Below are 27989 nucleotides of genomic sequence, written 5' to 3' on the forward strand. Positions count from 1 at the left end.
TTCCAGTCAGGCCCTCAAAGGATTGGATGATGCCCACCCACGTTGAGGAGGGTGATCTTTACTCAGTCTACCAATTCAAATGTTAATCTTTTCCAGAAACTCCCTGAAAGTCACACCCAGCCAAAATGTTTTACCAACTCTGGGTGTCCTTCAGCCCAGCCAAGTTGACACATAAAGTTACCCATCACGCTTACCTCCAGCTGAGGTCAACCTGGTGCCCATAAAGCTGTTGCTGTTCCCTTCGGGGCGTGTGCCAAAGAGGCTCCTTTAACAACAGTGCTGCAGTGAGAGACCTTCATGTCCCCTCTCTTGGATGTTGGAGGACTAGGAATGTCCTCAGTGGAGCAGGAGCTCTTCACCACATCAGAACCAGCTCTGCAGGGAGGGCTGATGCTTCACAGTTGCTGCTCTGGAAATGGAATGGGGATCAGAGAACAGATTACCTAGATGACTCACGCTCGATTCCAGCAGGGGCTCCTGGGTGCAGAATCGCCTCCTACAGGGAGGCAGTGCAGGCAGACTGGCAGATCAGGCGATGCGGGTCCAAATTAAGACTTGACAGTTGGTATAAATTATACACCCCTAAAAGGAGTTCCAGGGGGAGCTTACTGAGGCTATGCAACCTCCCTTATTTAAGAGACAACCTTCTGTTTGGGGACTGAATGCAGTCCTGCCAATGGGCAGGAGGATGCATGACACACGGCTATTGGTTCACTGATGGGTCCTACTGAGGCTATCAAGCGTTACAATTTCTGAAAAAAAAACAGAGAGAGACTTAGCAGGAAACAGCCAAGAAAAGGCAATCATTTCGTGCTTTGTTTTTCCTTTTGTTGTTTTCTTTCTTGTATTTTTCTCCTCTGGGCCTGGGGCCTTCTGAACGTTTTCTTCCCAAGATTTTGGCTTTCCGAGAACTCTAAGAATAAAGTTTGGGTTTGCTGTGGGCAAGTGTCGGAAATAGTTCCTGTTGTACTGGCTGGCTAACACCCCATGCCTTGGGCCATGGTTTTCATAGGTACCTCTTCCAAGCTCTGAGTATGTCCATATTAAGCTGTGTTTGAAAAGCGTTGAGATGCCATTTGCTTGACTGTGTTTGAACACGCTGAAATCCTGGGTGTGCACACCTGCATTCCTTGAAGGCTCCCATATGCCGCAACAGGCCTTGAGGGTTAGAAGAAACTTACTTATGACTTGGCAATGTTCATCTCCTTCAGATTTCGGGGGCTCTCTGAAGACCTTGCTCCATCTTGATTTTCTGGAATTTGCTTGTAGTTTGAGATGGATAGAACCTAACACATCTCATTCGTGCTTTTGAAATGCAGGTGGAATTTCACTTGAGATTGAATTGAAAAAATGTCTCTGCCCTTGATGATTGTAGTGGGGTCTAAGGGATTGTAAGGTGGTTCAAATTGAGTTAAACAGTTTCAGTGACTTCCTTGGGCAAAAAGCAATCTTTGGAGTGTTTTGGAACAAAGAGTATCTATTAAAGAATTCATTCTTAAACTTTCATATTACTGCTCTTTATTTATGTGGTGGTAGTAATCATCTCTAGATGAGATCTTTAAATCAAAAAGGGCTTTTTTTTTTTTGCCACTTTTTGGCATAAACAACCCAGGTTCTCTTAAATCAATGGCATTAAAAAAAAAAAAAGGATTACTATAGCATAAAAAAAGACTCAGGAACTCTAACAACCAAATGCAATATAGGGGCTTTATTTGGATCATAATTTGAGCAAACCAAAAGAAAAAAAAGACATCTGTGAGGTGATTTTACTGAGTATTAGCTAATAGTAAGGAGTTGTTATTCTGTTAAATTATGGGGGTTATGCTTTTTTTTTTTTTTTTTTTTTAAGTAGGCTCCATGCTGGGGGTGGAAGGTCCCGAACTCAGGACCCTGAGATTAAGACCTGAGCTGAGACCAAGAGTAGGAGGCTCAACCAACTGAGCCACCCAGGTCCTGGAGGGGTTATGCTTTTTTAAAAATTGCCTTTATCAGCTAGAGAAGGCTACAGTAGTAATTGCAGGTTAGATAATGTGATATCTGGGATTTCCTTTAAAATACTTTTTCCGAAAATAGTAAGGGCCGTTGAGTAGATGAGACAGAAGAGGTAAATTCTGGGAAGTGTTGAAGGTGAATGGTGATAGGTACAATCTCTCTACTTTAATGTGTGCCTGGAAATTTCTATAATAAAAAGATTTTTTAAAAGAAGATTCCTTTTCTGGGTGGAGACGGAAAATAGGAGCTGGCAAATATCACATCAGCTGATAGGAAGAAGACTGGGATATTAGAGGGTCTTTTTTTTTTTTTTTTGCTGCTCATATCTACTCTGAAAATCTTTACATACTTGGTTTTTTTGTTTTTTGTTTTTTGTTTTACAAGATGGAAGTAGCTCTGGGGAAGTGACTGTTTTACTAATCTTCTAATGCCCTCAATGCTAAATCAGTGTTTCCTGACTTTACTTGACATACTATTTTTTGTTTTTAAGAGGATGAACATCTATGATTATAGTGTCTTCACGTTGAGTTGACCCTTGATGAAATATCTCCTATTTTTTTTAAAGATTTTATTTATTTATTTGAGAGAGAGAAAGAGAGAGAGAGAGCATGAAAGGGGGGAGGGTCAGAGGGAGAAGTAGACTCCCTGCTGAGCAGGGAGCCCGATGTGGGACTCGATCCCGGGACTCCAGGATCATGACCTGAGCCGAAGGCAGTCACTTAACCAACTGAGCCACCCAGGCGCCCGATGAAATATCTCCTATTATCTTGGGTAATAACTCCACGGTGCTGGAGTCTACTTTCCTGATAACAATATAGCCACACCAGCTAACTAGCTTTGTTTCCTTCTTCCCTTCCCTTCTCCCTTCCCTTCTCCCTTCCCCTCCTCCTTCTCCTCCCCCTTCCCTTCCCTTCCCTTCTCTTCTCCCTTTCCTTCTCCCTTCCCTTCCCTTCCCTCTTTCAAGAGAAGAGCGAGCATGTGGGGGGGGGGAGGGGGAGAGAGAGTGAGGGAAAATCTGAAGCAGCCTCCATGCCCAGTGCAGAGCCCGATGGAGGGCTCGATCTCACAACCCATGAGATCATGACCTGAGCTGAAATCAAGAGTCAGATGCTTAACCGACTGAGCCACCCAGGCACCCCGCCACACCAGCTTTCTTATGCAGAGAGTTTCCATGATACACATGTATACATTTTCCATTGTTTTACTTTGAACCTATTCATGTCTGTGTATTTACAGCTCATTTCTTGTAAATAGCATATATAGTTGGGTTTTGCTTTTGTGTCCACTTTGATCATCTCTGTCCTTTTAAGTAGCATTTAGTCCCAGGCTTTCCCAGCTTTTCCCTCCCTGCTCCTTCTTGCCTCAAGTATAATGTTTGTGCTTTGACAGCCCTTGTCGGACTATCTTTCAGCACAGTGCTCAGCTCTGGGCACCTTATCAGGATGGCTTGGAGAATTTCTTGAGATGTATAGTCAGACCATTGAGGGGTCTGGAAAACTGTACTGTGAGAAACGGTCCAGGCACCCAGGGATGTCTACCACAGGATAGAGAGGACATGGAGAAAGTAGGATGTGTGTTCAAACCTTGGACATGCTACCTTGTAAAAAGGAAATGGCTTTAGTCCGTGTGATTCCAGAAGCAAGAGGTAAAAACATTTATATTACATATTGTTATAAAGTATGTGGGTATATTTACCTTTGGGTTAGGTTGTTGTGCTAGAAAAAAATGGTGGGATGGATACCAGGTGTGGCTGGATTGTCTTGCCACCGGGGGCTGACCGACTACTTGTTGGAGGAGATACTGAGGGTTTGCCTTCACTGGTAAGAGGTTGCCTATGGGACCTTGAAACGTGTGAATCAGTGGGTCTGGATATTGAAATTATTTTTGATTAACTGTGGGCCACAAAGGATTTTGAAGAGGGGAAATGAAGTCTTGATGATCTTTTGACTAGGAATGGTTACCTGTTGAATATAAGCCAGAGAGTTAGAGTACAGCCCAGTTTGGGGACATGAACAGCCCTCCCACTGGATGTATTTCTCAGCACCTTAAGCCATCTCTGCACGCTTTGCTTCTTATACCCTTGCTGGGATCCCCCTCCATACCAGCCTGCTTCCTGATGGAGACCCACTGGGTTGTTGCTCCCCTGTTGGACTCTCCTGAGATCATGTGTCTTATTTAGACCATCTCGGCCTCCCAAACCTGCCTTTCCCCCTGAACAGTATGGGTGGCTGCCTCTCTTTCAGCACACAGAAGCTTCTAGAACTTTAGGCTAACCCCACCCTCTACACCTGTGACAGTGTTTCCACTGTCCTATGCAGGCCTTTCCAGAACTGTAAGTCTTCCTTGAAAATCTGTAGCCACTCTCATTTTATTCTCTTCCATTCTTGTCCATGGTCCCCCATGCTCTTGAGACCCAAGTTTCCCGCATATTGTGGAGAGTCTCACACACAGGCATACACACAGAAAATGTGACAGAAAAGTAGGAGTTAAAGCCTGGATACTTTGAAAGCCTGTGTCCAAACAATGACATTAGGAGGAAGAAGTCAGGGATTTTTTGAGATCCATAGAAAGGCAGTGGATTAGGAGCAGGAAAATGGATGTTAACCTGGGCCTCGTACGGTGATCACCTCGTACGGTGATCACACCTGGCTCTTGCGCTTAGCCTATTCTCAGAATCATCAGGTTTTAGATATTCTTAGGCTGAGTGAAACGTGACAGATTGGCTGCCATGACAACTGATTTATAAATTCTGTTTTGGCAACGAATTTCTACTTCGGAAGGCATTCTAGGATTTCTACTTCAACCCACAGGCATAGGATTTCCTAAAACATATAACAAGCTTCTTTCTGCTCAAAAGTCTTTGCAGGCTCCTGGTACAATGTGTTTTGTGTCTTAAGCCACAGTGTATGGCAAAGTGGTTTAAAGATAAATTGGAAACGAGGAATGTGCAGCTCTTTGACTTTTTTGCAGCTTTCTGGGAGATTGAGAAGGGGGTCTAAAAACTCAGAGCTTCATCTCGGAGGTTGTATAGCCTTAGCTAATGATGCCAGATATTTAAAGCAGAAATTGAGGCCATGACCATTCTCTAGCATCTGAAACCAATCTCTTCCAAGGCACAAAACTGAGCTCACAAATCAATCTCACACCAGAACTAGTGTTTCATCAGCTCACCAAAGGGAGGAAATTCTAATCCCTCTTGGTTTCCCTGCAAAGTGCAGCCATTCCTTGGGGATGTGTGCCTTGCCGAGTTCAGGCGTCCTTATCAGTGTTGGCAAAGTTACATGTGGCAGGGGAGTTTGTGTCCACAGGCTGTAGGCTAAGAGTAGGGCTATGAGTTGCAAAGCTTGATAGACTAACGTTTATTGAGCATCCAGTAAGTTCCAGGCATGGAGTGAGGTGGTGAGTGGTGAAGACTGGAGCAGACACACATGTTGCTTTTATTTTTTATTTTTTTAATTTAATTTTATTATGTTAGTCACCATACAGTACATTATTAGTTTTTGATGTGGTGATCCATGATTCATTGTTTTCATATAACACCCAGTTGCTCCATGCAGTACGTGCCCTCTTTAATACCCATCACCGGGCTAACCCATCCCCGCACCCCCCTCCCCTCTAAAACCCTCAGTTTGTTTCTCAGAGTCCATAGTCTCTCATGGTTTGTCTCCCTCTCCGATTTCCCCCCTTAATTTTTCCCTTCCTTCTAATGTCCTCCCTGCTATTCCTTATGTTCCACAAATAAGTGAAACCATATGATAATTGACTTTCTCTGCTTGACTTGTTTCACTCAGCATCATCTCCTCCAGTCCCATCCATGTGGATGTAAAAGTTGGGTATTCATCCTTCCTGACGGCTGAGTAATATTCCATTGTATATATGGACCACATCTTCTTTATCCATTCATCTGTTGAAGGGCATCTCGGCTCTTTCCACAGTTTGGCTATTGCGGACGTTGCTGCTATGAACAATGGGGTGCATATGGCCCTTCTTTCACTACATCTGTGTCTTTGGGGTAAATACCCAGGAGTGCCATTGCCGGGTCATAGGGTAGCTCTATTTTCAACTTTTTGAGGAACCTCCACACTGTTTTCCAGAGTGGCTGTACCAACCTGCATTCCCACCAACAGTGTAAGAGGGTTCCCCTTTCTCCACAACCTCGCCAACATTTGTTGTTTCTTGCACTGGCAATTTTTGCCATTCTAACTGGTGTAAGGTGGTATCTCAATGTGGTTTTCACATGTTGCTTTTAAAGAGCTGATCATTGAGTGTAGAGGCGAGGACGAGGTGTGTGTGACTATGATGTATATCCCGAAAGTAGACCTATGTATTTGATAACATAATAGAACATAACTGGTTTTCACTGTTGCCTCTGCAAGACAGATGCAGAGAGGCTCCAAGTGCCATGGAGTACAAAGCAGGTGGATTGCATGCTGTGGAGGGGTCCAGGAAAGACTGAAGGTAGCATCCGAGACTGGCCGCGGGGAGGGTGCTGACTAAGCTGATGGTGGTGGAGAGACATGCTGGGCAGAAGAAGCATCAGGTATAGACTCAGGAGTGATCTTTGGGCCATGTTTAAGGGACAGTGAGAATAGTTCAGTGTGCCTGTAAATTTAGCTTGCAAAAGAGGAATTTTAAGTCAGGAAGCTAAGTGGGGACCCTCTCCTGACAGCTCTCATTGCCTTTGAAGGTTTCTGAGCAGAGAAATGACATAATGCCAGTGACCAGCATCTGTTCTCCAAGCAGGGGAACATCATCCAGAGATTACTTTCCCTTCTAGAAGATTAAAGTTACAGACAGTGGGCCCATGGGACGTCTACAGAAGGCCTTTCCAACCTGGTTTTGTCTACTCGTTTTCTTTCCTGTGTTCTGAGGCTTTCAAAGACTCCGGATCATCTCCTTCCCCCTGTTGACTTTTAAAAATAAATGATTTATTCTTCAAACCTGTCAAGGGATTGTCTTTCTTGTCTCACAAAGGGAGGAGGCAAAGAAAGGATGTCATAAGTCTCAATATCAATGATTTGGCAAGAATCAGGACATGAGTGTATTTTCCAGAGCCCCGAAAGCTCCCTTTCTAGGCTGTAAATTGGCTTTTGGGGAATTGGCTCTTTTGGCACATTCTGCGCTATGAGTTGTGACATCTAAGTGGGCTTTTTTTTTTTTTTCTTTACCAGATTCTGCCAGAGGGAAGAGGTGGGAAAGGCAAGCTCATTCGGGTTCAGATAACGGAGAGACTCTTACTTTCTACACCTTCTGGGATAACTTGAGCATGGGGGGGGGGGGGTCCCTCCAAAGGGGAGTGAGGGGGGGCGGTCAGGGGAAGAAGAGCAGGGAAGGAGGAAGATGAGAACGGGGAGGAAAGTAATGGACCAGAGTGGGAGCAGCAGGTCGGGGCCATTGGACAGACGGGGCAGGACATCAGTGTCTAGCACACGGCTGCCTGCATGCCTAGCCCTCCCCCCGAGCTAGATACGGTGGCCTCATTCTGGGGAGAGGTGAATAGGCTCTACAAGGTTCAGTCAACTGCCCAGGACCACGCAGCTGCTCAAGGAGGTGCCGGATAGTAACCTGGGAGGAGGAGGAGGAGGAAGAGGAAGAAGGGGGGGAGGGGGGGTGTGGGGCCTGGCCAGGAGGAGGCACAGGTGGCAGCCCCTGAGCCCTCTGGGCAGCGGGGAGAGGGGTCCTAGCCGGCTCTGCTGGCAGAGCGGGGGCCACGCAGGAGCCTGTGCAGTGTGGACTGGTCACGCTGCAGGCTTCACTCACAAACACAGAGCCTCCGTGCAAACCAGAGAACCATCTGGAGAAGTGGACCAAATGAGAGCGGTTCGGTGGGGGCGGGGGGGTTGGGGGTGGTGGAAACACTTAGGGAGTCCGAAGGTACGGCCTGGGGATGGACGGTGACGGCAGCTGCGGAGCAGTGTGAATGTTCTGAACGCCCATGAACCGCATACATATGGAGGGTCCAAGTGGTACGTTTTACGTTCTCTGTGTTTTACCGCAATAGAAAAAAAAAGATCATTAAAAAAAAGTAAGGCCTGACTTTTCCACTGGGCGGTGAACTCTGTCAGCGGGTGGGGCTTCCTGGCTCCCCGTTCAGTGAGTGGCGGTGTTGGGGTGCATGGGGGGCTGCTGCCTGCTCTGGGCTGCCCTCGCAACAGACCACATCAAGGCACAGGGGCGGCTCTGGCCACAGAGGATGTATAAAGTTGATGAGTCAAGAGGTCACCTTTCTTGGGAGTGGAATTCCGTGTTCCCTTAACTGAGTTTTTTAAAGCTGGGGCTGACGTCCTTCCTCACTCAGGTTGCCGTCCTAATTCGTTTTAAATTGAATATCCAGACTACTCGCAAGTGGGATTATGGAAGAGGAGGAGAATGCGGTCCTCTGGAATGGTGGTTTCAAGTTTTATTTTTTGGTAATTAGAACCACCGTCTCCCAGGCGAGTATCCTATGTAGTTTCTGTTTTCAGGGGAGCAGCTGGGAGGTGGGGATTGTGCAAGAAGAGTGCCCTTGTGTGTGCTGTGGAGGGTTGGGGGTCGGGGAAAGCCGAGACGGGAAAGCTAAGCCCCCTGGAAACTCCACTTGAGCTTCAGGTTTGCAAATAAAATCTCCTTCTTTGAAAACCTCAGTAGTCTATATTGGAGAGCTCCAGAGCATGCCTTTTAAGACAGATGGTCTGATTTCAAGTTCAAGCTCCATCCCATCCCATGGGGCCCTAGGCAAGTTACTTCAGCTCCCTGAGTATCATTTTTACAATCTCTAAAACGGGGGAAAGAGTGCAACCTGCTGTAGGGGTTGGATGTCAGAATTTAGTAAGAGAATGTATCCCAGACCCCCAGTACAGTGCCTGACAAATAGTAGATGCTCAGTAAATAGCAGTTATTGTCATTCTTTGTCTAACACTGGAATATAGTGAAGATGAAGTCTCAAGTCTGGGGATCTTAGTGCTTTGGATAAGTAGCTACCCCCATTCCCAGGGACACCCTCCAAGAGCCATTAACCAGCTCTGACCAGTCATTGATGGGCTGGGACAGTGACCCATCTGTTGGTAAGCCTAGATGCCACTTGTGCCGGGCTCTGAGTCACTGCCAGTCCCTGGGCAGGCCCTTTTCTTTCCTGAGCATGATTTTCTTACCTGAACTGGCAGAGTCTTTGTGATTCGTGCAGGGTGAGCACTCTGTCATAGCGCATCTCCCTGGGGGCTGAATGTCCACCTGCTCTGTAGAGTGTTCATGCCCTGGATGCTCACTGGAGCGGAGTTTGTGCTGAGCACCCACAGAAGGACCTGCATGGTGTGATGGCATCCAGGTGTGTGTGAGAGACTGCAACCCAAGAGCTGATAATCCCTTCAGAGTATGACCTCTAAATATTTAATAATTCCTCTTTTTTTTAAACGATTTTATTTATTTGAGAGAGAGAGAGAGACAGAGATAGGGAGAGACAGCATGAGCAGAGAGGAGAGGGAGAAGCAGGCTCTCTGCTGAGCAGGGAGCCCGATGCGGGGCTCGATCCCAGCACCCAAGGACCGTGACCTGAGCCGAAGGCAGACGCTTAACCGACAGAGCCACCCAGGCGCCCCTATTTAATAAGTTCTAATTGCCCGTGTGAAACAGTTTGAATATATTATCTGTGTAAAAAATGTGTTACAAATAAAAGCACAGCTTCCTTTATACACTCAGACCCAAGCCCCTCCCAGAGGCAACCATGCTAATGGTAAAGATCCTTCTAGATCTCTGAGCAGGGCTTTATATTCAAATACATGGACCTTAAAAATAAAATAATTTTGTGGGCTTCCCCTCCCCGATAAATGGTATCTTACAACATGAATGGTTCTAAAACTTGATGGTTTTTTGATAACTTGATAATATATGTTGGCGCTCCATCCCCTTTCATGTTTTAATTTCCTGTAGTATTTCATAGGGCAGATGGGATATAGTTTAGTCAGCTGTTCCTTTATAAAGTGATGGGTGTGAAAGTTCCCAATTTTTCAGTCTTATAAAGAATTCTGTAGTGACCATCCTTGTAGGTGTCATTAGGAACAACTGTGCATATTTTTCTAGCTAGAGCATGAGAAGAGGGGATAATGCAACTCTGATAGGTTAAATCCGGTATGAAACACAAAATTTCCTGGCTTTATTACCTCCACAGGAACAAGAAAGAGATAGAATCAAGAGTATACTTAAAGAAAAATAATGGGCAGGGAGATGGATCAGAAAAGAATATACTTGAAACTAATTTTAATTTTTAATTTTTTAAAACTTCAATTAATTAACATGTAGTGTATTATTAGCTTCAGAGGTAGAGTTTAGTGACTCATCAGTTGCACAGAACACACAGTGCTCATTCCATCACGTGCCCTCCTTCATGCCCATCACCCAGTTACCCCACCCCCAACCCACCTCCCCTCCAGCAACATAGCACCTCACACCAGTCAGAATGGGTAAACTTGGAACTAATTTTTAAAGGTATGTGATAATTAGGTATTACTCTATAGTGTTTGATCTATTCAAAATATGTATAGAGATGCATAGGTCCATTTTAAGGTTTTTTGAGCATCCTTCTGGATTTAAAAAATTTGGCCCCCCCAATTTATATAGTCACATCACATATACCTACATAAATTCTAGGTAAACTCAGGAAATACATGTGAAGAATTAAACCTTAAACAAGCACAATGTTTTTAGAAAACAATTTGGTAACATAAAGCAAAATTCTTAGAAATGTTTATTTACTTCAAATCTAATATTTCCCTTCCAAACATCAACCCGAAAGAAATAATCCCAATAAAGAAAAATGTGGTGTTATTCTCTTTAACATTATTTAAAATAGTACAGCATTTAGATAGCGTGTATACCCAGTAAAAGGAGTATGGATGAGTAAATAAAAATAACCTTATTAAAAATAGTTAACGGAGGAGCACCTGAGTGGCTCAGTTGGTTAAGCATCTAACTCTTTTTTAAATATTTTATTTATTTGAGCGAGAGAGAGCACAGGCCATGGAAGAGGCAGAGGGAGAGGGAGAAGCAGGCTCCCCTCTGAGCAGGGAGCCCGATGCGGGGCTCGATCCCAGGACCCTGGGATCATGACCTAAGCCAAAGTCAGATGCTTAACCGACTGAGCCACCCAGGCACCCCAAGCATCTGACTCTTGATTTCGGCTCAGGTCGTGATCTCAGTCAGGGTCATGAGATCAGTCCTTCATCGGGCTCTGTGCTGGGCATGGAGCCTCTTAAGATTGTCTCTCTCTCCCTCTGCCCCCCCTCGCTCACAGGGAAGCACACGTGCGTGCGTGTAGGTGTGTGTGTGCGTGCGTGCGCGCATGTGTGTGCACTCTATGAAATTAAAAGAATTATAAAAAAGGTTAATGGAATAGAATAATGACATTCTTAGATTATAATTTTTTTAATGTAAGTCTTACAAGCAAAATAAAATACAGCAAGTTTATAACCAGGTTAAAAAAAATCATGCCAATGAAAAAGTTGTCTTTGAGGGTAACTTTTAATTTTTTTCTGTTTTCCAGTAGTTTACAATTTTTAAATGAATTAGCATGTAATAGTTTTATAACTTGTTATGTCAGTCAAGAGTTACTCTTTTGGATACTTATTGTGTGCCAGGCTCTGTATTAGGCACCAGTGCTCTAGCAGCAAAAATGGGAGACCAAGTCCTTGTTTTCTGGTGTCGTGGAAGAAAGAAACCTTTAACCACTGATGAGTGGGCTTGATAGTGCTGTTTGGGGCACAGGCAGGGTGCTGAGGTAGACATTCAGGGAGGTCACAGGGTCGTAAGGGAAGACATCAGAGGAGGTGACACAGGAACCAGAATGCTGCAGACAAGCTTGCCATGCAGAGTCATGGAACCACATTCTAGAAAGACGGAACAACAAGTTGTTGAAGGCGGTGGCTAGGAATAACATAGCTTGTTTATATAATAGAATTCTCACGAAGGCATATTTAAAATTTCTCCTCGAAGCTAGTATCCATTTTTCATTTGTCACAGAGTCTGGCTGTAACTGTGCACTGGGTAGAATTCTGTAATGTCATGCCATTCACGTGTAAATTTAGCCTGTTGTTGAAACTTTCAAGCTCACAAGGACTTGTGCCAGATACCGCATCAGAAAGGACAGCCCTTGAAAGTTGGCCGATACCCATCACTATGCTTTAGTATCCATTTGTCATCTGTTCTTTAAAGGTTTTCCAATAATATTTTTACCTAATATTAACTGTGAATTGATTCTGGGACATGAGCTGATTGACTGAGCCTGGCAATATGTAGGGATGACAATCGACATTTACTGGCTTTAAGGCTTACTACTTCTATGGATATCCTCACCAATATCCTCAGTACCTCTACTTGACAAAAGAAGGAAAACCTCTACATAGCTAATCAATGGCAGAACCAGGTTTGAAACCAGGTCCCACCAAATCCCACACCCAGCTCTTTCTACTCAAAGAAGAGATGGCCCCAGGGCCACCTGCCTTGATTCAGTAGCAGAAAAACCTGTTTCTGAGTTTGATTAAACTCTCCCAGACAGATTTTAGGCTGAGTCAGGCCTTGGATGTGGCCGTGTGGACAAGTCCTCGGTTGCTGAGAAGTAAACAGGAGCACATTCAGAGCTCATAAATCTCCATCATATTCCCCAGTAGGGCGGGTGGCAGGAGCTCTTTGGCGTTTTCAGCCGGTGATGATGCCAAGAAAACACACTAGCCATTGGGAGGAAAAGGAGAGCCTGGTCCTTAGCTGCCCTTCTCGGGGGAAGAGCTTGGAGACTGAACCCCAAGTACTCAGAACCCAAGACCTTGCAAGACCTCAGTGAAATGAGCATCTGATCAGAGGGGAGTCAGGCCAATGGTGCAGCTGGGGAAAGAGCAGGGGCGGAGCAGGCTGGCTCTGGGTTCCTCTTCTCAGTAGGCTGCGGGGGTCATGGCCCAGCCTTCTCACTCTGAGCATCCTCAAGGGCATGCACTGAGATCAGAGGGGACTGTCTTTAGATCACCCTGGATCAAGTTCAGAGGCTCACAGAGCAAGGTGGAAGCTTTGACTTGGTTAATAACCTACTGTTCCCTTGGGCAACAACAGGGACCCAAGGCCTGGAGATTAAGTGGCTCAATGCACCTCACTCAGAGTCAGCACCCCCAGGGCTGAGGCAGGAGTGAACTTGGCCCCCACCCCCAATAGCAGCGTATCTGTCATCTGCTAGGTTTGGGGGAGGAGGTTGCATTATCAGACCCTTTCCTTTCCTCTCCCAGGGTCTGAGATACCGTGGAGGCTGAGCACATACACATCAGAAAACAAGTGGTCAGATATTTACAAAAACCTGAGATTCCAGTGACCACGAAGAGCACCCATCCCTCCCAAGGGAATCCTGGCATCAGCAAGTCTGTAGTGGGCCTACTTTACCTGGGAGTCTTGTCTCCACTGCACCTTGGAAAGTGTGCGGCATTCGCCAAGAGCTGCTAGCAGCCTTCTAACCCAGAGATCTGTGAGGTCACTTTTTTCTCCCCTTAGTAGGTCTAGAAAAGCATTGGGAGTTGGAGTCTGTACTCCATGGTCTAGCACTCTCCAGTCTTCTTTATGTCCTAGACAATGGAAAATGTTACCTGCCAAGCTTTCTGGAGGGTTGCAGATTCACCCACAAGAAACTTAGCAACCAGATTGAAATGTCTCAGAATGGGACAAGTTCGGTTTCCATCGGTGAGGTCCACTTGCATACAATTAAGTAATATTTAGAGAAAGAACAATGGGAATTTAATGAGGAAATTCATTCATCTTAGGAATGAGTGGTAGTAAAAATGTCTTCAAAAATAATTTTAAAAGTTACTAAACTCCTAGACTCATGCCATTTTCAATCATAGCAAAGGATTTTTGTAGTTGACACTGAACAACAGTTCCCTGGGGGAAATGCTGCGGGGGACCGGCCGGCAGTTCCGGGAGGCCTCCCTGACCAAGAGGATCAAAGTATCCACACCCTTGTAGCCTGTTCTTGGTGCCTGTTGGCGGGCTCTGCCATAGTCAGCTGAGATTTGGTAAAACAGAGTTACAGGAGGCTTATTTAATGCAGGACCCTTTTGCATGGCTGATAGGTTAGTGAGTATTACATCAAAGAGAGAGACAACATATGCAGCATTTCTGAACTTTATTTGGCAAAAAAAAAAAAAAAAAAAAAAATCCCTTTGTCCCCATGCAAGCATTTCATGAGTTGAGAAGCCCTTTGTAAACCTTACTTGGGGCAACCATTTGTAGTGAGTTTATCTCAAGCTAGAATTTTACTTCTCTGTAACTGAACTGAACCTATAAAGTTGCCCTTTCATGATGGCAGCTAGTGACCCAAGGTAGCACAGATGTTCCTGGTTTTAATTAGGGTCAGTGGAGGATTTAAGCCCTGGCTCTCTAAGACCCTGTGCCCCTCCGGTCCCCACCCAGCCATGGCTGTTCCCTGGAGCCAGCTTCTGAAATGGGATCCCATCTCCTGCATTAACCTGGGTTTCCTGGAACTCAGCATCGCTCCTTAAAACTCCCGGTCTTTTCTCCTTCCTGTTCTTCAACTTTTGTGGGATTTGGTATGGGGATATAGAAAACAACCCAGCCACCTGGGTGGATGGGGAGAGCATCAGAAAAGTGAAATGCACAGATTTCAGCAATCCCCAAAGCCAGTTCCTGATCATCCCGGAACAGGTAGTCCAAACCGACTTCTTAAGAATCAGGACTTAGGAAGGATCGAGGTGAACTCAGCACCCACTTTCAAAAGGTAGCTTCTGCTTCTCTGTTTCTCCCTTTAAGTCATTGAACTTGCTTCTATTTCAGTCTGCATCCTTCCCTTCCTTTATTAAGTGCTTGCTGTGTGCTGGGGTGCTGGATAACAAGGATGAAAAGCTAGAACCATTGTACTTGAGGGGCTCATGGTCTGAGGAGAAAGTTGGACTTGCCCAGAGGGGCACAATGGGATAAAGTTGACAATGGAATCAAGGAGTGGTGATAGGGCTCTGCCTGAAGGAATCGGGGAAGGCTTCACCGAGGACTCTTGAACTGAGACTTGGAGAAGCAGAAGAATTCTATCAGTAGGATAAAAGTGTGAGGAGTGGGTTGGTGGAGATTTTCCATGCAGAAGGAACTACACGTGCAAAGGCATAGCTGTGGAAGGGAGCCCAGGCTGGCCAGGGAGGAGCGGTAGTTTGATGAAGAAAGCTCAAGTATAGGTGAATAATACTAGTAAAAGTTCTATTGTTCATTTTATGCTAGGTGCTATGTCAAATGTGTTATACATATTACCTGATTTCATCTTCCAAGTAAGTCTATGGTGGAGGCATTCATATCCCCACATTCCTACCCAGGATACTAGCCACCTCCTGCTTGCCTGGGCAGAGTGGTGGGAGGAGAGGGGGGGTGGGGAGAGGAAGGTGGAGGGGCACCCCGCTTGCATATCCTCACTCCCTCATCTTCCAGCCACAGCCTGTCAGGGGCATTGGCTTTCTCATCTGTTGGGCTCCTGGCACAGGGAGACGACTCTTTGGACTTTGGGTGGAGCAAAGAACCAGACGCCAAGTCAAATACGGTCATAGGAATCTCAGGTTGTTTCTCCAGAGAGTCCTCAGAAGAACTGCCATGTTGTCATTTCCGTAGCTTGGGAGGTTTTGTTTTTTTTTTTTTTTTTTTTCAGTAGCTCTGGGTATCATCCAGCCTTTTGGTGCTGAATCATTCAGGAAGCCATTCTGCATGGACTTGGCCCTGCTGCCCACTTCCTCACACATCTGTCTCTCAGGGGTTTAAAACAGTGATGGAACAAAGACAAGGGCAAAGAGACCTTGGAGAACTTGGGCTGAGGCTCACCCACCCGCCCCGCCCCCCAAGAGTTCCTGAATCACCCAGAGAATGAAAGAATCCCTCCTTCTGCCCTTGACTAGTTCAGAAAACACAGCACAATGTAAACTTCCAGAACTGACAAATTGCATGACCATCTGATCCCCAGATCTCCATACCGATAGTGAACATTCCTGATCAGTGCACATTGGTAGGTTCTAGAGAGCTTAGCTTTCCAGGGTCGCCAGGGAAGCATTTTGGAAAGAGTTGGCTAATCATTCTGCAAAGAGCTCTCCTGTTCATTTCTGCCTGGAGGTTTGAAATTGGCAGCAGTCCAGTAGATGGAGTGAAAAGGGATCCTTGACAGAGTAGTAATCACAAATCAGTGATCCGAAAGTAATGTGAGAAGGGTGAGTATGAGCAGGGAGATCTTGGAGGGGGGGGGGACTTGGGTACCGGGTGTTTTTCCTGTCCCTTGGCTCTCCCTTCATTCTTCAGTTGCTGGCTGTTTCCCCTCCAAACCCATGGGGTTGTCAGCTGTTTCCTTTGCATCTCCATTTGCCCAGGGCCCCCTCTGGAGATTAAGGCTGGGGAACTTTTCCTGCAAAGGGCCAGATAATAAATATCTTAGGCTTTTTGCACCATATAGGCTGTGTTGCAATGACTCAGCTCTGCTACTGTGGCACAGAAGTAGCTGCAGACAGTATGTAAACAAATGAACGTGGCTGTGTTCCAATAAAACTTTATTTGCAAAAGTAGGCAGGGGGCCTGATTTGGTCCACTGGCCCGTAGTTTGCTGACCCCTGGTTGAGATTTTAATTGTCTCCTTCTTTTTCTCACTCTCTTTTCTGAACCCCCAAAACAGGAACAAAGTGTTAAAAAGGCAAGCTGTGGGTCTGTGTTGTTTCTCTTGGACTGGCCTTTCCTCATTTTTAACATTTCAGAAAGTACACTTTGTCTTGTCTTTATAGGTGGTTATTTAAATTGAAAGCAGCTGTGGAAGGCAAGAATCCTCTGAGTATTTGGTATGTCTGCTGCCATAAAATAATAATTTTTAATGGACTTTTTGTTTAGTTACATACAGAATTTATTGGTATACTGCAGAATAATTCAGGAAAACTTTACACCGTAGAGTGCCAGGCATGGTATAATAAATGCTTCTTGTTGGAATGAGCACACATAAAGAAGCTGAAACTGTTTAGAAATAAATTTAAAAATCATTTAGAAGTTCATTTAGAAGTGACTTGATGGTATATGGATTCTCTGCGGTGATTCTATGTGGTTAATCTAGATGGTAACATAGATATAGTTCCTTAATCTTTCATAGTCTTGTGAAGCTTCGCCATAGCACCTGATATTCCTAGGGAAAGCAGAGGACACATAGGAAGATTATAGGTAGAAGCACAGATGAGAAACTCCCCGGGTTTGTCCTGTCATTGGAGATAGGTGACCACCCAAAAGACCACGCTAAGATCACTCAGCCTTACAGATGCAGAGAGGCCCATTTTGGCATCCTTCCCTGTCGGCCTGTGGTCCTAAGGGTAGAGGAGGATGAGCAACTACTGAGCAGTCTTGCAGTTCATGGTAGCTAGGCACAACCACCTGACTCACCCTCCCCCAGCTCCCATTGAAATGCTCAATGGCAGTGCGCAAATGAATGTCCCGAAACTAGTTATGAGAAAATGCCAAAGGGAAACAATTAGAACTGATGGTAGGATCCCAATGGCTTGATCTAAGTCTAACGTGGCGTGATCCCAACTCTGTTTAAATATTTATCTATACTCACACAAACAATCCTGGGAAGAAATACATTAAAATGTCAACAGTGGCTATCTCTGTACAATAGAATGACAGATGATTTTTTCTTTTTTTTGTCCCATAGTTTTAAAAAGTTTTTTTTATAATAAACAAGTGTTGCTTTTATAGTTCAAAAGGTGTTATTTTGAAAAGATGAAGAAGAGATATTTTAGCCAAACTTTGGTCTCACTGAGAATAAGAGTGTAGGTCTGCCTACGACAGTCTGCTCATCCACCCTGGAGCAGGCACCCCACTGGCCATGTAGAGTTTTCCAGAGAAAGACATCCCTGCCATAGGCTAATGCTGGGGGTGCTCAGACCTCTGCTGGGCCAGGGCTTTCTCCATTCTCAGCCAATCAGCACTGGTGATTAGGAGTCTATTGTTTTGGGGTCACCTGGTAGACTCATTTGTTTCTCTTTGGTTCTTTTTCAAAGAAAATGTGGCAATACCTAATTCAGCTTGACTTGTTCTTTTCCCTCCTCAGCTTACCAAAAACTACCACAAAGCTAAGTGAGCAAATGATGTATCTTTTTATATATTTTAAAAAACAGATTTATAAAGAAATTAATTTCATTTGGAAGGCATCCCAGAGAAAGGACAGTTTCTTAAAGAAACACATGTTTGTGAAAACATAGCTCTTGTGTAGAAATTCTTGCTTCCTTAAGAGGTGATGGGCAGGATTCGGGCGGCTTCCTTATTTTATAGGATTAGCCTCTATTCTCAGGGTAGGGAGTCTAGTCTCTACTTGCAGGCAGAGCCCAGTTTCCACAGAGAGAAAGACCTTCCGCCTGGGAGGGGGTCCTGGGTCACAGCCTGGACTGGTGACATTGGACAAGTTACCAAGAGTCCTCCTTTGTCTTTCTGCTCCAACTCAAACCCTCTCCAGATCAAGGAGAGGCTGCGGGGAGCAAGACTGACGTATTCACTAGGGAACTCCAGCCATCCTGTCCATCCCATCTTAACTACCCCTGTCACACAAGTGACCCCTTATTCCATCTTGGTTTCTTCAGGCCATTGTCAACGTGGTCTTCCTCTTGCTCTAACTCTCTAGAGTAAGGAACACCTGGCCCCTTGGAGAATATTGATGTCTTAGCGGTAATCACTGAAGTTCTACCAAGAGGACAGATCTTGTTCCATCCCACTATGTCTGCTTTTATTTATTGTTTTAAAATGCAGCTTTTGAAGAATGTCATAAAATAGAACTTAACCTTCTCTTTGATGTGATGTTCCAACACAATATTGGATTCTGTCCTTCTAGAATTTGAACAAACATGTTAAAAGCCAGTGCTCTTGTTTTAATGGAATTTGCTTGGACTCTTTGATCCTATTCTTGGTTGAAGCATCTGCTGTACCTTAGAGAAAGAACATGATTTAATGAGAGCGTGGATATAAAGTGCTTAGCCTGGTATGTGGCCATAGGAAACCCTCAGTAAGTTATACGGATAACTGTCTGGTCATATACAACATAAATAATAAGTCCTCTGACATCACCTGTGCCCACCTTCTTTTGTCTTCAAGGGGCTCATTTTGGCCAGAAGAGGGCACTGTTGAATGTGTGGTCTTCCCCTTGCTAACTGGCAGCTCCAGGGGGCCAAAGACTTTTATTAAATGACAGCTATTTGGGGAATGCTGAACTGGATTCAGATTTTTCAGTATCTGCCTAAAATGGCCAGCATGACGAGGCTACAAAGGCAAAGGTGAAGCAGGTCTTGAGTTCGTCATGTGACAGGGCAGTTAAGTATCCTGCCAGTGCCATGTGATACTTGGCATGTGCTGTGTGGGATACCTCGAGAGTGCTATGCAGACGTTACGCATGGTTGGAGGCTCTGTGCAAAGCAGCATGGAGATGGTCTGGAGAATGGTTATAGGATTGCCAGCCACGGCTGGGCGAGTCCAGCCCTCTAGGAGGAAGGAGGAACATGGAGGAGATGAGAAAAAAGCAAGACAACCAGGAGCCAGGTTGCTTTGGGCGTAAAGTGTGTGAACAGAAGAATGAAAAGTAAGACGGGAGCTGTAGGCTGAGTCCAGTCGCAAAGGCTGAGGATTTAAAGAGATTGAACTTGATCTCAAAATAACGGCTAACATCTAGTAAGCATCTACTCCGTACCAGGGGTTCTTTGTCTGTTGGAAGTGCCATAACAAAACTCCACAGACTGGGTGGCGTATAAGCAACAGAAATGTATCTCTCTCGGTTCTGGAGGCTGGAAGTCTGAGATCAAGGTACCAGCCCGGGTGGGTGAGGAGCCTCTTCTGGGTCACAGATTTCTAGTCATAGCCTCACATGGCGGGAGGGGCAAGGGAGTTCTCAGGCCACTTTTATAAGGATATCACTCCCATTCGTGAGGGTTCTGTCGCGAAGACCTAATCACCCCCAAAGGCCCCGCCTCCCAGTACTATCACATTGGGCATTAGGATTTCAGTATAGGAATTTTGGAGGGGATACAAACATTCAAACCAGAGCATGGGAGTATGGTTCTAAGCACTTTACAAGTGAAACTCATTAACGCCTTGAAACAGCCCTATGAGCCGGGTACTGCCACTATCCCACTGTACACATGAGGAAACTAAGTATGGCCGGTTGGGTTCCCTGGCAAGCTGACTCTGAGCTGAGAGTCGTATGCAAGAAGTTTTTTTGTTTGTTTGTTTTTTGTTGTTTGTTTTTAAGAGAAGATTTTTTTAGGTTGCTTCTGGAGAAGGGGTGGGAAGGAGAGGGATGAGCAGGATTGGGCAGAGGAAGCTGGACTGCGGTGCAGTCTAGCAAAGGCCAAATCCTGCCCAGTGGGGAGCTCTAAGGCTGAGTTCCCTTCAGACGTGTTCCAGGTCCCATGTTCCAAGGGTCCTGCCCTTCGTTCCCTTGTGTCACCCAGTCATGGTATGTGGGTGTCCGGGAAGGAGGTGCGACCTCAGGGGTGGTGGCTCTCTGAAGGCAGGGGCAACTTCTGGAGAGACTCAGTGGAGGGCTGTAGGGTCAGCAGGGTCTGGCTGGTTTAGCACAGATCCCACCACCTTGAGTTTAAGAAGCTTGCTCAAGGTCACACCACTCATCAGTGGAAGAGGCAGAACTTTCACTAGAGCAGCCTGGCCTCAGAGGCTGGCCAGTTCACCACTGCCCTATACTGCAGTGTATACAGGGGGCTCGACGGGAGATTTCGAAGTAGAAGTGAACTGCGGCTCAAGCCTTACTTTGGTGGCATAAGTCTTAATGGTGACATGTAGAATAGGTGGGAGAAGAGTGATTTGGAGGTAAGTTGTTTTTTTTTTTTTTTAACAATAAAGGGAATACTAAAAGTACAAAATTCTGAAAGTACGAAAGAATACACAGTGAAGATCTCCTCCTCACCCCTGTCCTCCTGCTTCTTGGACACAGCCATCCTTAAGAGTTTCTTCCGTCTTCTTCCAGACACAGTATATGTATACTTCAGTATAGACAGATGTGGATACCGTATTTTTTATACTCTTGTATCACAAGATCCACACTGTTCTGGGCCTTGATTTTTTTTTTTAAAGATTTTATTTATTTATTAGAGAGAGAGAATGAGAGAGAGCACACGAGAGGGGGGAGGGTCAGAGGGAGAAGCAGACTCCCCGCTGAGCAGGGAGCCCGATGCGGGACTCGATCCCGGGACTCCAGGATCATGACCTGAGCCGAAGGCAGTCGCTTAACCAACTGAGCCGCCCAGGTGCCCCTGGGCCTTGATTTTATAATAAGAACATAACCTTGATATTGCTGTAGTACCAATCATATACAGCTGCCTTTTTCTTTTTAGATGGCAGAGGTTTCTGTTGTATGGATTTACTGTAACTTACTGAACCATCTTCTCCTGATGGGCATTTTTAGATTGCTTTCAATTTTCTCCCCCCCGCCCCCGCCAGCTTTATCGAGATATAATTGGCATTGAACATTATATAAGTTTAAGGTGTACGGTATGTTGATTTGACACCTTTATGTTGCAAAATGATTACCACCTGAGCGTTAGTAATGACCCCTTCTCTTTTGCAGTGAGATCATTTAAGATCTATCCTCTTGGGGCGCCTGGGTGGCTCAGTTGGTTAAGCGGCTGCATTTGGCTCAGGTCATGATCCCAGGGTCCGGGGATCAAGCTCCCACATCAGGCTCCTTGCTCAGCGGGGAGTCTCCTTCTCCCCTGCCTGCCATTCCCCCTGCTTGTGCTTGCTCTCTGTCTCTCTCTCGCTCTCACTCTCTCTGTGTCAAATAAGTAAAATCTTAAAAAAAAAAAAAAAAAAAGATCTACCCTCTTAGCAACTTTCAAGTATATAATACAGTATCATTAACTAAAATTACCATCTTTACATTAGATTCCTATAACTTATTATCTAATGACTGGAAGTTTGTAACTTTTGACAACACCTCCCCATTTCCCCATCCTCCCAGCCCCTGGTAACCACTATTCTATTCTGTTTCGCAATTTAGCTTTTTTATATTCCACATTTAAGTTATATCATACAGGACTTGTCTTTCTCTGATGTATTTCACTTAGCATAGTGCCTTCAAGGTCCATCCATATTGTCACAGATTGCTGGATTTCCTTTCTCACGGCGAGAATAATAGTCCATTGTGTATGTATACCACATCTTCTTTATCCATTCGTCCTTTGATGGACACTTAGGTAGTTTTCATATGTTGACTATTTTGACTAATGGTGCAATAAACATGTGAATGAAGATACCTCTTTAAGACTGTTTTTATTTCTTATCTATATATACACAGAAGGGGAATTACTGGGTCTTATAGTAGTTCTATTTTTAATTTTTTGAGTAACCTCTGTACTGTTTTCCATGGTGGCTGTACCAATTTATATTCCCACCATAAGGGCACAAGGGTTCCCTTCTCTCCACATCCTCACCAACAGTTGTTATCTTTCGTCCTTTGGATAATAACCATTCTAACAGGTGTGAGGGGATATCCTTGTGGTTTTGATTTGCATTTCCCTGATGAATAGTGATGTTGAGCACCTTTTCATGTACCTGTTGGCCATCTTCTTTGGAAAAATGTCTATTCAGATCCTCTGTCCATTTTGTAATCAAATTGCCTTTTTGCTAGTGAGTTGTAGGAGTTCTTTATATATTTTGGTTATTAACCCCTTATTGGATAAATAATTTCCAAATATTTTCTCCTATTCCATAGGTTGGCTTTGCTTTTTTTAAATTTATAAAAGTTTTAATTGAAGTATAGTTGATGTATAATATTTCATGCATACAATGTAGTGTTTCAACGATTACATATATTATGAAATACCATGATAGGTGTATTACAATATTATTGACTATATTTCCTATGCTGTACTTTTAATCCCTGTGACTTATTTTGTAATTGGAAGTTTGTACCACTTAATCCTCCACCAATTTTGCCCATCCTCCACCACCTCCCCTCTGGCAACCACCAGTTCTCTATATTTATTCAAATCCTCTACCCATTTTTAAGTTGGATTTTTTTTTTTTTTTTTGGTGTTGAGTTGAATAAGTTCTTGATATATTTTGGATATTAACCCCTCATCAGATAACATCATTTGCAAACATTTTCATCCATGTGGTAGATCGCCTTTTTATCTTGTTCATGGTTTCCTTCACTGTGCAAAAGCTTCTGAGTTTGTTGTAATCACAATAACACAATATTGTTTGTTTCTGCTTTTGTTTCCCTTGGCTGAGAAGACAGATCCAAGAAAATAATTGCCAAGGTCCAAGAGATTACTGCCTATGCAGTTGTTTTTTTTTTAGGATTTTTAAAGTTTCAGGTCTCATATTTAGGTATGAAATTCATTACTCATTTCGAGTAATGTAATTCATTTAGAGTTTTCCTTACACACATAGCTGTCCAGTTTTCCTAGCACCATTAAAAGATTGTTTTTCCCCAGTTGTATAGTCTTGTTTCTTTTGTCACAAACCTAGACATATATGGTCAATTAATTTATTTCTGGGCTCTCAATTCTGTTCTGTTGATCTCTTTTTGTGCCAGTACCATACTGTTTTGATTACTATAGCTTTGTAGTATTTCCTGAAATCTGGTATTATGAAACCTCCAGGTTTGTTTTTTCTCAAGATTGCTTCGCCTAGTTGGGGGTCTTCTCTGGTTCCATACAAATCTTAAGATTTTTTTCTTGGTTCTAGTTCTGTGAAAACTACTACTTGTATTTTTTTTTTTTTAAGATTTATTTATTTATTTGAGAGGGGTGGCCAAGGGAGAGGAAGAGAGAGTCTCAAGCACACTCTGTGGTGAATGCAGGTCCTGACTCGGGGCTCAATCCCAACACCCTGAGATCATGACCTGAGCAGAAATCAAGAGTTGGATGCCTAACTGACTGAGCCACCCAGGCGCCCCAACACTATTTGTATTTTGATAGGGATTGCATTGAACCTAACGATTACTCTGGATAGTATGGGCATTTCAATAATATTCTTCCAGTCCATGAGTATAGTATATGTCTTTGTGTTACTTTTGATTTCTTTTATCAGTGTCATAGTTTTCAGAATAAAGCATCCTCCCACCTAATTGGTTAAATTTATTTCTAGGTATTTTATTTTCTTTGATGCAGTTGAAAATGGGATTGTTTTCTTTATTTCCCTTTCTGCTATTTCATTATTAGTGTACCAGAACACAACAGATTTCATGTGTTGGTTTTGTATCCTGCAACTTTATGGATTTATAAGATCTAATCATTTTTTGATGGAATTTTAAGGTTTTCTATTTATAGTATCATGTCCTCTGCAAACAGAGATAAACACTTCTTCCTTACCAATCTGGATACCTTTTGTTTTTCTTGTCTGACTGTAATGGTTAGGATTTCCTGTACTATGTTGAATTAAAGTTCCATTACTATGTTAAGAGTGGACATCCTTGTCTTGTTTGTGATCTTAGGGAAAAACCTTTCAGCTTTCACCATTCAGTTTGATGTTAGCTGTGTGTTTGTCATATATAGCCTTTATTGTGTTGAGGTGTGTTTTTTCTGTATTTTCCTGAGGGTTTTTATTATGAAGAGATAGTGAATTTTGTCCATCACTTTTTCTGCATGTATTGAAATGATCATATGGTTTTTATCCTGCATGTTGTTAATGTGATCTATCACATTGGTTGATTTGGATTTTTTGAACCATCCTTATATCCCTGGAATAAATCTCACTTGATTATAGTGAATGAACCTTTTAATATATTGTTGAATGTGGTTTGCTAATATTTTGTTGAGGATTTTTGCGTCTATGCTCATCAGGGATATTGGTCTAATTATTATGTGGTTTTTCTCTTTATGGAGTATCTTGGTCTTCTGTTGGTATCAGGGTAATGCTGGCCTTATGGATTGTATCAGGGTAATGCTGGCCTTGGGGAATGCTGGACTTGTGGACAGCTTTTCTATTTTTTATACTTTTTGGAACAGTTTGAGAAAGATAGGTATTAACTATCCTTTAAATGTTCATAGAATTCACATGTGAAGTCATCGGGTCTGGAACTTTTGGATTACCCATTGAATTCTGTTATTAGTAATTTAGTCTGTTCAGATTTTCTGTTTCTTCCTGATTCAGTCTTGGAAGATTTTATGTTTCTAGGAATGTATCCATTTATCCTAGGTTGTCCAGTTTGTTGGCATATAATTTTTATACTAATCTCTTAGAATCTTTTGTATTTTATGATACCAATTTTAACTACTGTTTCATTTTTGATTTTGAGTCCAGTCTTTTTTTTCTTGATTAGTCTGGCTAAAGGTTTATCAAATTTATCTTTGCACAGAACCAGGTCTTAATCTCATTGATCTTTTATATTGTTGTTGTTTTAAAGATTTTATTTGAGAGAGAGAGAGAGAGAGAGAGAGAGAGCACAAGCAATGTGAGGGGCAGAGGGAGAAGCAGACTCCCCACTGAGCAGGGAGCATGATGCGGGGCTCAATCCTGATCCCGAGACTCTGGGATCATGACCTGAGCAGAAGGCAGATGCTTAACCAACTGAGCCACCCAGGCGCCCCAGTTGTTGTTGCTGTTGTTGTTGTTGTTTGTCTCTTTCATTTATTTCTACTCTAATTGTTGTTATTTTCTTCTTCGTAACTTTGGCTCTGTTCTTTTTTTTTTTTTTTTTTCTAGTTCCTTTAGGTGTAAGGTCAGTTTGTTTTTTTTTTAAAGATTTTTCTCATTTCTTGAGGTAAGCCTGTATCATTATAAACTTCTTTCTTAGAACTGCTTTTGTTGCATCCTAGAGGTTTTGGGCCATTGGTTTCCATTTTGTCTCCAGATATTTCTTGATTAAACCTTTAATTTCTTTATTGACCCACTGATTGTTTAGTAACATGTTGTTTAGTCTCCATGTGTTTGTTTCTTCCAGTTTTTCTTTCCTATATAATTGATTTCTAGTTTCATCCCATTGTGGTCAGAAAAAATGTTTGCTATGATTTCAATCTTAAGTTTTATTGAGACTTGTATTGTGGCCCTAACGTGTAATCTATCCTGGAGAATCTGCCGTCGGCACTTGAAAGAATGTGTTTCTGCTGTTTGGGGGTGGAACATTCTGTATATATCTGTTAAATCCATCTGGTCTAATGTGTCATTCAAAGCCACTGATTCCTTACTGATAGTCTGTCTGGATGATCTATCCACTGATGTTAAGTTGGATGTTAAAATGTCCTATCATTGCATTACTGTCAATTTCTCCCTTCATGTCTGTTAGTATTTACTTTATATATTTAGGTGCTCCTATGTTGGATCCTTAGATATTTACAATGGTTATATCTTCTTATTGGACTGATCCCTTTATCATTATGTAATGACCTTTTCTGTCTCTTTTCAGTATTTGTTTTAAAGTCAATTTTTTTCTGACATAAATATTGTTACCTGTTTTTTCTTTTTGCTTCCATTTACATGAAATACTTTTTTTTATCCCTTTATATATTTTTTAAGCTTTAATCTGTTTATTAAGCAAGATGTGTCTTTAGGAGTTTAGAAACAGGTTGGACACCATTGTTCTTTGTGATTAATGCAGATAGCCATTTAAAAATAAATTTCACTGTATTTTGTAACATTGTTTTATTGAGTGAACTCTTCTCACTATTTCTAAACTGTAAACAATAGGAAAGTAAAGTATCAAAGGAAACACATCAGTGAGCATATATAACAGACAAAGACCTGTAAATATTCTTATCCAAGAATCAATGCATATTTAAGGAAAACTGAATTTCTTATTAGGCAAACATTTTTGCATATGTTGCCTTCTCTTTTTGTGCCTTTATCTTTTGTTTGACTTCCAGCAGTTCTGCCTGGAGAGCTTTATCTTTTGGTGCTATCTCCTGAGCTTTCTTAAGATCAGCCAATGCTTGATCGTATTCTTTTAATCCTTGCCATTGTTGAGCTCTATGGTACAATGCTTTGGTATTGGATGGGTCTATTCAAGAGCCTCCAAACAACCGTTGATTCCTCCGTGCCAATTTGACATGTTCAATTTATAAGAACCAATATTCAGCACGCAGCTTAAAGTTAAAGGTTGTAGCTTCAATCTATCCACTGGCTTGATAACGACCTTTGAACCTTCCACATATCTTAAAACTTTGGTGTATTTTTTAATGGACATCTCCCAGTTCTGAGATCTGAAAAAAAAAAAGTATTTCCAATAATTTTTATGGCTTCTGTTGTTAATAAAATTTTATTTACTTTTGCAGATTTTTCACCTTTTACTTTTACATTTTCCAGTATTCTTGCCACACCCATTCCTTTAATTACTTGGCCAAATACCACATGTTTCCCATCCACGTGACAAGTCAGCATGGTTGTGATAAAGAACTGAGAACCATCTGTATCGCAGCCTGCATTTGCCATGCTCAATAAAACTTCCTGATCATGCTTATAATAGAAATTTTCAAATTTTTTACCATACTTTCTCCACCTGTCCCATTTTGATTTGAAAAGTCTTCACCCTGAATCATAAATTTCTTAATAATTTGATGGAAAGGGCATCCTTGGAAATGGAGAGGTTTCCCAGTGGTGGGTCCAATGCCTTTTTCTCCTGTACAGAATGCATGAAAATTTTCTGCAGTTTTGGGTGCAAGATCTGCAAACAGTTGTGAGACAATTCAGCCAACTCGCTCCCCTCCAATGTCCACATCAAAGAAGACTCTGGGGTTACTGGGGTTGGAGGGCTTAGTTTGGGGGGATGGGTGCGACATTTTTAATTGCAGATGTGCTTGGGAGTGAACTCAGAGAACCTTGTGGACGACAGGCAGCTCTTTTTTCATCCCTTTACTTTCAGTCTGTTTGTATCTTTAGGTGTGGGGTGAGGTTTCACATAGGCAGCATATAGATGGGTCTTGTTTTTTAAATCCATTTGGTCACGTGTGTCTTGAGTCCATTTATATTTAAAGTAATTATAAATATATACTGATTGCCATTTTGTTCATTGTTTTCTGGTGGTTTTGTAAATCTTC

At 43.1% G+C, this 27989-nt stretch overlaps 1 protein-coding gene and 1 pseudogene across 1 annotated transcript in view; one reads left to right on the top strand and one right to left on the bottom strand.

The window, feature by feature from the left end:
* Positions 1-27989, top strand: part of CCDC3 (coiled-coil domain containing 3) — a 117952-nt gene that overhangs the window by 64102 nt on the left and 25861 nt on the right. The window lies entirely within an intron of this gene.
* On the bottom strand, positions 26754-27731 carry LOC113922855 (annotated as a pseudogene).

This window comes from Zalophus californianus, chromosome 9 (assembly GCF_009762305.2).
Source record: "Zalophus californianus isolate mZalCal1 chromosome 9, mZalCal1.pri.v2, whole genome shotgun sequence".
Classification (NCBI taxonomy): domain Eukaryota; kingdom Metazoa; phylum Chordata; class Mammalia; order Carnivora; family Otariidae; genus Zalophus; species Zalophus californianus.